This window comes from Paramormyrops kingsleyae, chromosome 25 (assembly GCF_048594095.1).
Source record: "Paramormyrops kingsleyae isolate MSU_618 chromosome 25, PKINGS_0.4, whole genome shotgun sequence".
In the NCBI taxonomy this organism is placed as follows: Eukaryota; Metazoa; Chordata; class Actinopteri; order Osteoglossiformes; family Mormyridae; genus Paramormyrops; species Paramormyrops kingsleyae.
In genome coordinates this window covers 4,912,652-4,926,486 of record NC_132821.1, presented here as the reverse complement: position 1 = coordinate 4,926,486, position 13,835 = coordinate 4,912,652, and positions in this window count along the sequence as shown.

The following is a 13,835-nucleotide window of genomic DNA, read 5'->3' as shown; positions in this document are numbered from 1 at the left end:
TGAGTCTCGGACGTGAAGAATTCCGGCTGCTCTGAGAGCAAAGGGAGGCTCCTTAACTCCAGACTCACTGTAATCCCGTATCAGATAAGCAGAATGGAAGACAGAGGGATGGAAACAATTTTATTTCTATGGAGTGTGTTTCAGCATATTTGTAATTTGACTTGACAGCAGCTGACATCTGCAGAACTTAATCTTGTCATAATGGAGGTATCAGGGTCTGCTATTTGTAATGCTGGACGAGAAGGACTTTCTATTATCAAGGCTGCGGTGTTTGATCTTGCTTCTTCCTTCCAATGATCTGTGAAAAAGACAGATGTCACTTGAACTACGTCCTGGCACTCTCTTTGGCTGTAGACTGTTATGTGATCAAATGCTTTATGAGTGAGTTTCTATATATATGGGAAGGAATGAGTGTTCACGAAGTATGGTCTAGCAAGCCATCACACCTAAGTACTTGTGGCATATATAATAAAGACCAGCAGTTTGAAGTGCAATGTATAGATAAGTGAACACACCTCAGAAAACATTAGGCCCTAATTATCCCCTACTTAGTAAGAAGACTCTGCTCAAAGTCAGACCAGCACGCTGCACTATAATCCTGTTGTCATTTCTGCAAATACGAAATGACATGTATGTTTAACAGGCACTTCAGAAGAGCCGAAAAAGCCACCCTTTGGCAATCAGAAATTGCTCCCAGTTAGGTTTTGCACAATTGAGACCCGTCGAGTGAACTTACTTGTCCAAATACAGTGGGGATTAAAACTAATGGAGGTAGCGGGGAGGAGGCTAGTCCTTCAAAGCTATTAAAACCAGATGGTACAAGTTATTCTGTTATTTATGACATTACACCCAGTCCCCTTTATCTGGAAGAAATTCATTCCTGAACTATTTGCTAATAATGGAAAACATACAAGCATACACATGTACACTGGGAAAAAACATGCATATTAGAGAAAAGATATTCTGTACCAAATACAACCTTAAAGACAGATGATACATAGATGTATATAAATGTACTTTGTAACTTCGGTTTTCCTGTGCTGCCTTTCCCAGCAAACATATAACGTTCAGCTAACATTAGCCTATGGTTATCCTAGGGTTAGTTGCACAAGAACCTTCTCAGTACGTTTATATAATGTTTGTGCCAAGTTATTATGCATCTGAAAGACTCTAACATTACATGCACGTTCCTATTACATTTAGAGAACCTACCTGGAATGTTTTCCAAGTTTCTTGTATTGCAATTCTTAGGGAAACATTAATACAACCAAACAGAAATGTTATGCAAAGGTTCCCACGTTACAAATGTCAGGAGAATGTTTCATAAACCCAAACATGCAACCAAAAACGAATGTTATTTTTATGTTAAATAGACTTTCCTGGCAAACCATTTTCTACCATTTTTTCCTAGCACAACCAAACAAACCGGCTGGAAAAATTCCCGTAACGAAAAATAGCATTCTGGGAACCTGTTAATTAGGTTATTACCACCAGCGCCAGTTAATGCTTGGCTGCTCAGGGGTCTTTGCATGAGGGGCACAATTATAAAATACATTAAATGAAACAAACCACTAGGAGACCTACACTGAATGTGTTTTCCTGTATTTTTTTTGTTTTTCAGGGAGGTGACAGTTGCTAAATAACCCATAAATCAATCACAGACGATGGCATTTTAATCTGCTTTATGTCAACACATTTTTTTCTGCTTTTTACCATTTTCTGTCACACATACTCAGCTTACTTGTCCATCCATTTTCTATAACCACTTGTCCTATTCAGAGTTGTGGGGAATCCAAAGCATATCCTGGAGGCTATGGGCACAAGATAGGGAACAGCAACCCATGGCAGGGCACACTCTCACAAGCACACCTACAGATAATTCACAAGGTGAGGAACAGCAACCCATGGCAGGGCACACTCACACAAGCACACCTACAGATAATTCACAAGGTGAGGAACAGCAACCCATGGCAGGGCACACTCACACAAGCACACGTACAGATAATTCACAAATGCCTCTTTCACTGTAATTTGTGTTCTACCAGAATCCTGTTTCTTGTTCTTAATGCCCATATCACTTACATTGTCTTCAATCCTCTCCCTTATCCTTGCCTCTCCAATGACCAATATAGAAAAATACAATGGGGTTCATTCCTCTAAATTTGTTCACTACTATATATACCATAGACTCCACATCAGTGCTTCATAAACTTCTGCATGATTAAAGCAAAGACAGACTACCCAATTAATTACTTCATTGTTTAGGTTCATAGAACCCTAATCATTTTCAGCTGAAACAACAGTTGGGTCCTCGTAAAATGTAAACACCAGAGATATTGGCATTTCCACACCGAACACAGAGGTATCGAGACGGATGAGCCAAGGGATCATGGGTATTGGAACTAATACAGTTCACCTGCTCCTCCAATCTTGCTGTGGATATAACTGACTGCTGTGTTTATTTTGTCCAACAGTAACCCAGGCGGCAGTAGCATAGGCCCAGGTCCTGGAATTTCTAGTTGCTCAGCTTTGTTTGCCTTTTTGTCCCTATAGCATGGGTTTATTTCCCCGTTTTATTATTATTATAACACTGTTTGTATTGTATCCCAGCTTCTGCTATCCCTTGTGTAATTTTTTTGTTTTCCGCCAAGTCCCTGTGTCACACAGTTCTGTTTGCTGCCGAGATGAAGGACCTTTCCACAGTTGCTAACATTCTGGACTCATCAGAGTTTAGGAAGAAGTCCTCCGTTGTATTTTCCTTAATGTCCATTGCACATATTCAGTCTAAGAGAATTTGAATACTTGTATTACTGTATTTGACAGATGGAGATTAACAATAGAAATGAGCACCTTCCATTTTCTGTACCTTCTTGTCCAATTCAGGGTCACGGGGGTCACAAGGCAGGGAACAACCCATGGTAGGGTGCCAACCCATCACAGAGCACACTCACAGACCATTCACACCTCATTCACTCCTACGGGCAATTTAGTAACTCTGATTCACCTTAGAATGCTTTTGGACTATGGGGGAAAACCGAAGGACCCAGAGGAAACCAAATGACAACACAAGTAGCGAACATGCGACTCCTCACACATGGAGCCATGGCAGAATGCTTGGACATGAACCCTCTGGAGTGATTCTGCCCACCGGATGAAACAGAAACCTTGCCAAACCGTTAAAAAAACTCTACGAGTTTTTGTCATAGGAACATTAAAAGAACACCCCCCAAATATGTTTTTAGAGCTTTGTAAGGAGAATAAAAAGAACAAGAGGCACTAACCCGAGTGTCTGAGTGACAAAGCTGTCTAGATTGCCCACCGATTTGCAAATAGCACTTTCATATGATAATGATACGATAATCTGACATTAGTTATTGGGTCAAGAAAACAAGTGAAAATACCCAGTTTGACTCACATAAACAAGAGCACATCTATGGGTTTTGTTAACACTGACTAAACCCATGAAGAAATTCTTGTTACACCCCCCCCCCAAAGCTGGCTACAAAGGGCAGCCACCTGTTGCAGCACCCAGAGAGCTGGGGGTTAAAGGCCTTGCTCAAGGACCAGTGCTAAGGCTGGGCTTGAACCAGCAACCTTCTGATCACAGGCATATAGGCTACTGAGCTGCACACTGCCTATTCTAGGAGAGAGAGAGAGTTTTCACTGAGGAAATGCACTAAAAATACATCTCTTCAGTTCCTTGTCAACTGCAAATTCAGATAAGCAGTAGCTTTGTAAATTACAAAATGTCACTTGTTTTCTAATTTTGATCAGTACTGTAAAAACATATATGCAACTTGTAACTAGGTTGTTCCTTTAGCGTTTTTCCATTACCTTTATGAGAATTTCTTTTGCCATAGTCTGTTACAATCCCTAGTCTAGGGTTAGGGATCGACAGAAAGGAAAGGGAAAGGGTTAGGGAATGACAAGACAAACAGGAAAAGGGAACACGAGAAACGAAGGGATCTTTTTTTGTATTTTTATATTTCACAAACAATAGGTGCAACAAGATTACGGGAGTGACTAAGGCCAAAATAATAAACAAAACACATCTACCGAACACTTACTGGGTTGAGGGATGTCTTGGTGACGGAGACATTTTACTCTGTGGTTGATAGGTGCCCACGGGGTGACATTCCCCTGGTCATGGGTGACTTCAATGCGACCACAGGCACTGACAGGGCTGGCTATGACGATTATGTGGGTCCCCACGGGTCTAGCGACCATGGTGAAAGTTGGTCCATATTCCTTGACTTTGCAAAAGGTCAGGGGCTGTGGATCACTGGATTCGGGTTCCAGCTCCCTGAGCTGCAACATCGGACTCCAAAACTGGTGGTGTGGTGAAGGAGACTGATCATATCCTTGTGAGCAGATGCTGGAGCCTCCTACAGAACTGCAGGATCTACAGAATTGCCCAAATAGTGAATTCTGACAACAGACTTGTTGTCACAATTCTGAAGATTCAGCTTAGATCCAGTAGATTAGCACCTACTAGGAGAATGAGGCTGGAACCAGGCCAGACTCCAAGATCAAATTGTTTCTAATGAGTTTGCATGCAGTTTGTGTTGGGTGCAATTGTTAATTCTAATGTGATGTGGGAGACCTTCTGTGACAAGACCCTGAAAGTTGCTGATGGTTGTGTTCATGTTGTCGGTGTTCCCAGATGGAGGTGCTTAATCTTGCAGGGCACCCTGGATATTATCAAGACGAGATGCAGCACACAGCTTGATGACAACTCCGGTCTGTACCGGGAAGAGAGAAGGATGGCTGCAAGGGCTCCAAGGTCAGATAATGACTGTTAGAGGCATCTGTAAGCAAGTGACACAACATTTATGGTCTAGCAACCCACGTCCTACTTTCTGAGGAATCGAAGCAATAAAAAAGGCCAATAGGATGTTGGGGTATATCTCCAGGTGTGTGGAGTTTAAGTCAAGGGAGGTAATGCTAAGATTATACAATTCCCTGGTGAGACCTCACCTAGAATATTGTGTGCAGGTTTGGTCACCATATCTTAAAAAGGACATTGTGGCCTTAGAAAAGGTGCAGCGTAGGGCCACAAGAATGATTCCTGGTCTTAGAGGAATGTCATACGAGGAAAGGTTAGTTGAGCTAAATCTGTTCAGCCTCAAGCAAAGGAGACTGAGGGGGGACATGATCCAGGTCTATAAGATTCTAACAGGTTTGAATGCTGTTCAACCGAATAGTTACTTCAGCATTAGTTCAAATACAAGAACTCGTGGACATAGGTGGAAATTAGCGGGAGAACATTTCAAACTGGATTTAAGGAAGCACTTCTTTACATAGTGTGCAGTCAGAGTATGGAATAGTCTTCCTGATAACATAGTGCAAGCTGAATCCTCGGGTTCCTTTAAATCAGAGCTAGATAAGATTTTAACAACTCTGAGCTATTAGTTAAGTTCTCCCCAAGCGGGCTCGATGGGCCGAATGGCCTCCTCTCGTTTGTATAGTTCTTATGTTCTTATGTTCTCACATCCTAATCTGTTCCTTGGAGAGCGATGGAATGGTCCTTACGGATGGCATTGAGGTTGTGACTTGCTGGCCTGGCTACTTTGAGCACTTGTTTAAGGCTGATCCTCAGGCTAGGACGTTGGACATCAATGGGGTTCACAGTTCTTGGTCACCATACAGTACCTCAAGAAGGACATTTCTGCCTTAGAAAAGGTGCAACTAAGAGCTACGAGAATGATTCCTGGTCTTAGAGGAATGTCTTATGAGGATAGGTTAGCAGAACTGAATCTGTTTAGCCTTGAGCAAAGGAGAGCAAAGGGGGGATATGATTCAGGTCTATAAGATTCTAACGGGTCTGGATGCTGTTCAGCCAAATGACTATTTCAATATTAGTCTAAATACTAGAACTCGTGGCCATAAGTGGAAATTAGCGGGAGAACATTTTAAAACAAATTTGAGGAAGCACTTCTTTACACAGCGTGTAGTTAGAGTATGGAATAGTCTTCCTGCTAGTGTAGCGGAAGCTAAAACCATGGGTTCCTTTAAATAAGAGCTAGATAAGATTTTAACAACTCTGAGCTATTAGTTAAGTTCTCCCCAAATGAGCTTGATGGCCGAATGGCCTCCTCTCGTTTGTAAATTTCTTATGTTCTTATGATCCTCGGATTAGCTGTGAACCACTCATGAGATTGAGATTGCAAAGATGATGAACCAGCTGAGGATAGGGAAGGCCTCATGGACTTGTGGTATCTGGGGTGAACTTCTCCAGGCTGCTGTTAAGGCTCCTGGCACTGCAAGCAATCTGTGCTTCTATTTGGGAGATGGGGGTCATCCACACTCACTAGAAAATGGGACTTATCGTCCCTATCCAGATAGGGAAGGGTGATCGCCTGGATTGCAGTAACTAGAGGGGAATAACACTGCTCTCAGTGTTGCTAAGGTCATCCTCAAAAGTTACACCCTTGCCTGTGCATGCTCCCCAACCTGAACTGACCTACCCTGACATCGGACCAGCCTCAACCATGCCCTGCTACAACAGGACAGCCATGCCGACAGCAATCAGCATCACCGTAATTCTGCACCGTAATTCTGTCTCACCTGATTATTTCAGGGATTTTAAGCCTACTTCCACAGCTACTCCTCGCGAGGTATTGAGTGTTTGCACCATACTGAATGTTTTGGATAAATTTCATAGAGTTACTGTGTATGAGCTGTATTTTCGATTTCCTGGAATACTGATTTTTGTCTTTGCGTCTTTATGGTTCTGGATCAACTCCTTGTAGTCATTACAATAATATGATGATATATGATGCAAAACATCTAAATATATAAATATAAAAAATAAAAGCATAAAATGCAGAATTTCTAATGCAGCATCTTTATGGATCAGGGATCCACGCACAGAGCAACCGTGAGTGAACCAGCTTCTGTTCAATGTAATTGAAAAGAAATTCAGCATTGCTTTCCTATACTGCTTGTTTTTATGTAATACCTCAGAGGGATTCTCAGTTAATTAAACAGCAATCCCAAGATATCCTTACTGCACTGCCAAATGGTTGGGAGAATGATGTTGACCTAACCATAGATATAGTTCTTTTTATAGTCTACATGGCTGACTTTCCAGACAAGATGAAAGGCTGCTAATTTAGCAGAGAGAGCTCTAAACAACAGGATACCTGCTGCACTGTCCAAGTATGGTCAATATACAGTAGTATGCTAATTCAGTTTCATGTTTTTTTGGTGTTTCCATATTCAAATAAAGGAATAAATGACATCATTCAGGCAAAGAGCATCAGTTATATCTGTTCATAAGCCCATGCTTAGTGGGAAACAGCTGAGGCAGACCATTGCGGGTGAGCAAATCATGTGAAAGTACAAAAGAAATGCATGCTTAATTACTACATGCAGGTATGTAGTACTTATTATAATACTGTTGACTTTGATTCAAATATGAGGCGGAATATATACAAAATATTTTTTAAAAAATACATTCACTGGCCACTTTATTAGGTACACCTTGTTAGTACAAGGTCTCATTTTGCCTTCTGAACTGCATTAATTCTTCATGGCATAGTTTCAACAAGGTGCTTGTAACATTCCTCAGTGACGTTGGCCCATGTTGACATAATAGCATCATGCAGTTGTTTCAGATTTGTCGGTTGTACCTTCATGAAATGAACTCATTCTTGGAAATCCCATAAGTGCTATATTGGATTGAGATCTGGTGACTGTGGAGGCCATTTGAGTACAGTGAACTCATTGTCATGTTCAAGAAACCAGTCTGACATGATACGAGCTTTGTGACATGGTGTTATCCTGCTGGAAGTAGGCATTAGAAGCTGAGTATAATGTAGTCATCATGGGATGGTCACCAACAATACTCAGAAAGGCTATGGCATTTAAAAGATGCTCAATTGGTACTAAAGGGGCCCAAAATGTGCCAAAAGAATATCCCCCACACCATTTCACCACCGCTAGTCTGAATAGTTAATACAAGGCAGGACGGATCGATGCTTTCAGGCTGTTTACACCAAGTTCTGATCTTACGGTCTGGATAACACAACAGTTATCGAGATTCATTTGACAAGGCAACTTTTCTTCCAATCTTCCATTGTCCATTTTTGGTGAGCCTGTGCCCCCTGCAGCCTCAGTTTCCTGTTCTTAGCTGACAGGAGTGGCACCCAGTATGGTCTTCTGCTGCTATAACCCATCTGCTTTAAGGTTCAATGTATTGTGCACTCAGAGATTCTCTTCTGCATATGTTGGCTGTAACGAGTGGTTAGTTAAATTACTGTTGCCTTTCTATCAGCAAGATCCATCAATAAGGAGTTTTAGCCCGGAGAACTGCTGCTCACTGGATGTTTTTTTCTTTTTTGGCCCATTTCCTATAAATCCTAGAGATGGTTCGGCGTGAAAATCCCAGCAGATCAGCAGTTTCTGAAATACTCATACCAGCCCATCTGGCACCAACAAGCATGTCACTTAAATTACCTTTCTTCCCCATTCTGGTGTTTGATGTGAATATTGTCTGAAGCTCCTGACCTGTATCTGCATTATTTTATAGACTGTGCTGCTGACATATGACTGGCTGATTAGATATTTGCTTCAACAAGCAGTTGAACAGGAGTACTTAATAAAGTGGCAATGAAGTGTATATTTAAAATGACAGGGAATGTCAAAGTAGAGAAGAGCAATATAAGAAGAAGCTGTGACCAGAAACTCAAAAATCAGGATTTGAGCAATAACATGATCCAAAGCCTTTGTTTATACAGGAAGTAGGATACTACTGTGCTTTTCCTCAACCTCTCTTATTGTGAGAAAACCCAATCATCAATCATCAAATTTTAAATCATGCAGTTGTTGCATGTATTTGAGAGGAGGATGCAAAGTTCTAGTGACCTGCCAAAAGCCTTAATGTTGATTTTATGGGGAGTATATGGTTTATGGGTGTATTTAGTAGGTGCTGTCACAAATATCTGTCACAGCTATTTGATAAGCCTCCATGCTGGATATTGGGTAGAAGATGGATGCTGTGAATGACTTCAACAGTGGTAAGATTTGTTGATCATGTGGATATGTTTGCTTTGGAAACTCATTATGTCTCTCAGTTTTTTATTACTAAATTCAGTAAAAGATATGACCAGAGGTTCTCCTACTCAAGCAATTGCCCAAATTCAGGCAAAGGATTAGAAGGGATGACATCAAAGCAACTTTCTTTAGCACATTCACATGGAAGATAAAACATTGTTGTCTCAGGTTTCCTGCACCAATTCACACACTCCTTTCTCCTACAATATATTCAGCAGGACTTGTTCACATCCTTCACTGATGCCTCCGGTGGTGGCCTTGTTTTACTTGGCAGATGATGATGTAGCTTTTTACTGGAGCACTATCTAAAGCTCTCCGTGGCACAATAAAGGGTGAAGATTGCGGTTTCTGTTTCTTTTTCTTAGGGATAAGGTATGTCATAAATAGAGAGATTCCCTCTGGCTCCCCTAAATGACAAAGTCACTTTGTCAAATGGCAAACTTCCCTCCAGTATCTTATTTGATTGGCAAGAATCAAAACTGCTGGATGGATCCAATAGCTTCTAAATGCACCCCCATCCTCCACCAAAGAAAGTTTACAAATTAAAAAACAACTTTAAAAGTCTTCATCAAACCCCTACCAAATGGTAAACATTCATAGAAAATAGAGTTGTAGTAACACTTCTCAAAAGGGGGTTTTCCTTCCAAAACTTGTCCAATAACAAGGAATAAAATTGTCCATGAAGTCAAGGTATGACTTAATATGATAGCATTAATGTGTCTGCAAGGCAGCAGCTAAGTTGTGATTCATGGCCTTCAGTCAACCTTCCTTGGGTTTTTTGCAACAACAAAAAAATATATTAATCCTTAAACATTACAACAAAGCAAGAAGAGGACACTCAATATTCATTAAAAGGCCTACAATGCAAATACTCCAGTTTTCCTCAAAAATATCACTTCAGGGTTTGGGAGTAAATTTAACTTGAACATACTGTACTGTATAAGCATATGTATTATTATTCAGATAAACATTATAACATTACATGCATTATTGGGTGACAAAATGTTACAGCAAAACTCTTACTGGCATGTATTTCCTCCAGATAGAACACAAATATATATTACATTTTGGGAGAAGTGCTAACACTGCAAATATTTACTCAGAAATTATAATCATGATATATGATAGGTTAGGAAGCAAACTTTACAGTTTCTTGTCATTATCGACTAGGTTAATCTGTAGGCTGCATGACATAAATGACATTTGTTTGGTTGCAGGTTAAATAACAACAGTGGATTAAAGTGATTCGTGGCCATGGCTGTATTTTTATTAAGGGATAAAGTTAGATATGAAATGTCACGTCACATTAGCCAGAAACATCCCGTAAATGACCAGCAAAGCTTTCAAATGGAAAACTGGCGGAGAGACTTTCAAATTTCTCCATCCTTCTTATAGTCAAAGAGGAAGAAATGGAATATTTGGACATCTTTCACAAGTCTGCTGATTACAAACTATTTGGCTGTTGCTATGCTTATATTATTTATATAATAATATTCATTATATTTCAAAGATGAATTCAGATTGTTGATTAAACACTAGTATTTGCCATAGTTTGCATTTGGTTGGTACTTGTGTCAGTAAAAGAGAAAAGTGACTATTTTTGAAAATGTATTTACCTTTTTCAAAATTACTTTATTTTTTTAAATCTGTCATGTTTCAATTCCCTTAAAACATATATTTAATATGTAATATTTGTTCTTAACATGCAAAGCATGTAAAGTATGTAAAGCATGCAGGTAGTACCAGGCAATATGAATATGTGTAAATATTTTAATTGCTGTCTTGTCATATCAATAGAAACTGAAATATCATTTGTATGAAGCATGGAAAAAATTTCTTACATTTGGATAGAAATAGACTATAAAATAAACCCCCTATGTTAAATGTTACTGCTTTCTATATAAGAATATTTATCATTAATTCGATTTTCATTTAATCACATGCCAAGGTCAGCTCTTTTTTGGACTCTAATAGGACCCTGGAATATCCCTGAAGATTTATAGTTATTTCGATTGCTTTCAGCTGCTTATTTTAGTCAGAGTTCTGGGTTAGACTGGGGTAAACATACAATCATATGCAGGTCATACATGCCAATTGGGTTTATGACTGTGTAGGAATGATGAGATGTGACTGATTTTGGTGATTTTCTAAACAAATAGGAAATTCCAAAAAGTGTATTGGTGTTTCCTTATGCCTTATGCCCTGTGATGGACAGGAATCTTGGCCAGTTAATCTTTGGCCTTATGCCCTGTGAGGGACCAGCATCCCGTCCAGGTGGTCCTTGGTCTTTTGCCCAGTGAGGGACCAGCATCCCGTCCAGGTGGTCCTTGGTCTTTTGTCCAGTGAGGGACCAGCATCCTGTCCAGGTGGTCCTTGGTCTTTTGCCCAGTGAGGGAGCAGCATCCCGTCCAGGTGGTCTTTGGTCTTTTGCCCAGTGAGGGACCAGCATTTCGTCCAGGTGGTCCTTGGTCTTTTGCCCTGTGAGGGACCAGCATTTCGTCCAGGTGGTCCTTGGTCTTTTGCCCAGTGAGGGACCAGCATCCCGTCCAGGTGGTCCTTGGTCTTTTGCCCTGTGAGGGACCAGCATTTCGTCCAGGTGGTCCTTGGTCTTTTGCCCTGTGAGGGACCAGCATCCCGTCCAGGTGGTCCTTGGTCTTTTGCCCTGTGAGGGACCAGCATTTCGTCCAGGTGGTCCTTGGTCTTTTGCCCTGTGAGGGACCAGCATCCCGTCCAGGTGGTCCTTGGTCTTTTGCCCTGTGAGGGACCAGCATTTCGTCAGGTGGTCCTTGGTCTTTTGCCCTGTGAGGGACCAGTATCCTGTCCAGGTGGTCCTTGGGCTTATGCCCTGTGAGGGACCAGCATCCAGTCCAGGTGGTCCTTGGTCTTTTGCCCTGTGAGGGACCAGCATCCTGTCCAGGTGGTCTTTGGCCTTATGCCCTGTGATGGAGTGGCATCCCTGCAATAAGTCCCATTTGTAATTTAAAAGTACTGAACTGACAAACATTGGGGTATTTTATTACACAGAGCCTGATTAGCACAGGTTATGTATGAGGTCAGCAGAACAGGTGTATTTCAAGAGGGGCATTTATGTCATCCACAGATCGTTATTGGGGATCCCATAAAAATAACTAAAAAACTGGATTAAAGATGATTAACAGATTTTTCTTTGGCATGGATTTGAAATGAGCAAGTTGTTTTAGCATTCCTGCTAAATCATAAATTAGTAAATTAATTCTGGAAATGAAAAGTGATGTATAGTTATAGAAGCAAGTTTTATATTAATCAAGGCCTGGCTCACAGTCTCCGCTCTAATTCATCTCAGTGGTGTTCTGTCCGGTTGAGGTCAGGGCTCTGTGCAGGCCAGTCAAGTTCCTCCACATCTAACTCGCTCAACCATGTCCTTATGGACCTTGCTTTGTGCATTGGTGCTCAGTCATGTTGGAACAGGAAGGGGTCTTCCCCAAACTGCTCCCACAAAGTTGGGAGCATGAAATTGTCCAAAATGGCTTTGAATGCTGCAGCATTAAAGTTCCCTTCACTGGAACTAAGGGACCAAGCCCAACCCCTGAAAAACAACCCCACACCATAATCCCCCCTCCACCAAACTTACACTTGGCACAATGCAGTCAGGCAAGTACCATTCTCCTGGCAACTGCCAAACCCAGACTTGGATTGCCAAACATAGAAGCATGATTCATCACTCCAGAGAACACGTCTCCACTGCTCTAGAGTCCAGTGGCGGCGTGCTTTACACCACTGCATCTGACGCTTTACACCACTGCATCCGACGCTTTGCATTGCAGTTGGTGATGTAAGGCTTGGATGCAGCTGCTCAGCCATGGAAACCCATTCCATGAAGTTCTCTCTGCACTGTTCTTGAGCTAATCTGAAGGTCACACGAAGTTTGGAGGTCTGTACCTATTGACTCTGCAGACAGTTGGCTAACTTCTGCACACAGTGCACCTCAGCATGCGTTGTCTCCCCTCTGTGATATTACGTGGCCTACCGCTTCGTGGCTGAGTTGCTGTTGTTCCCAATTGCTTCCACTTTGTTATAATACCGCTAACAGTTGACCATGGAATATTTAGTAGCGAGGAAATTTCATAAATATACTTATTGCACCACGCTTGAATTCACTGAGCTCCCAAACAAATGTTTGTAGAAGCAGTCTGCATGCCTAGGTGCTTGATTTTATACACCTGAGGTTATGAAAGTGATTGGAACACCTGAATTCAATGATTTGGAGGGGTGTCACAATACTTTTAGCAATACAGTGTATGTATGTTCCTATGTTCTGATAATGAGGTTCAAAGTACTTAGTCAGCAGCGAAACACCTCTGTGTCATGAGTGAACAGGGACCACACAGGGGGCAAGGAGACAGGCCGAGGGACAGAAGAAGGGGACAAGGAGGGAGTCGGAGGGGGCACCAGCCAAGACAAGGAGGAGGGGGAAGCCGCAGCAGGCGACGGCGCAGCCACAGCAGGCAAAGGCGCCGTCCAGGGACGCGCCGGAGCAGGGGAACCCGCAGGCATCCGACGAGGAGTCGGAGGCGGGACGGAGGACAGGTGATGAGGCGTCGGAGGGGGACCCGCAGGCGACGGCCGACCTGGAGTCGCTGGACCGGCAGGCAGCCACCGAGCCACAGCCAGGGGCCGAACGGGCGACCCAGGGGACAGGGCGGGCGGGACCTGAGCCCGACGCTTGTGTCCCCTCCCTTTACGGGACACCGAAAGGCGTGGTCTTGCCAGATGTTGGCCCCGCTGGGGCAATGGCAAGG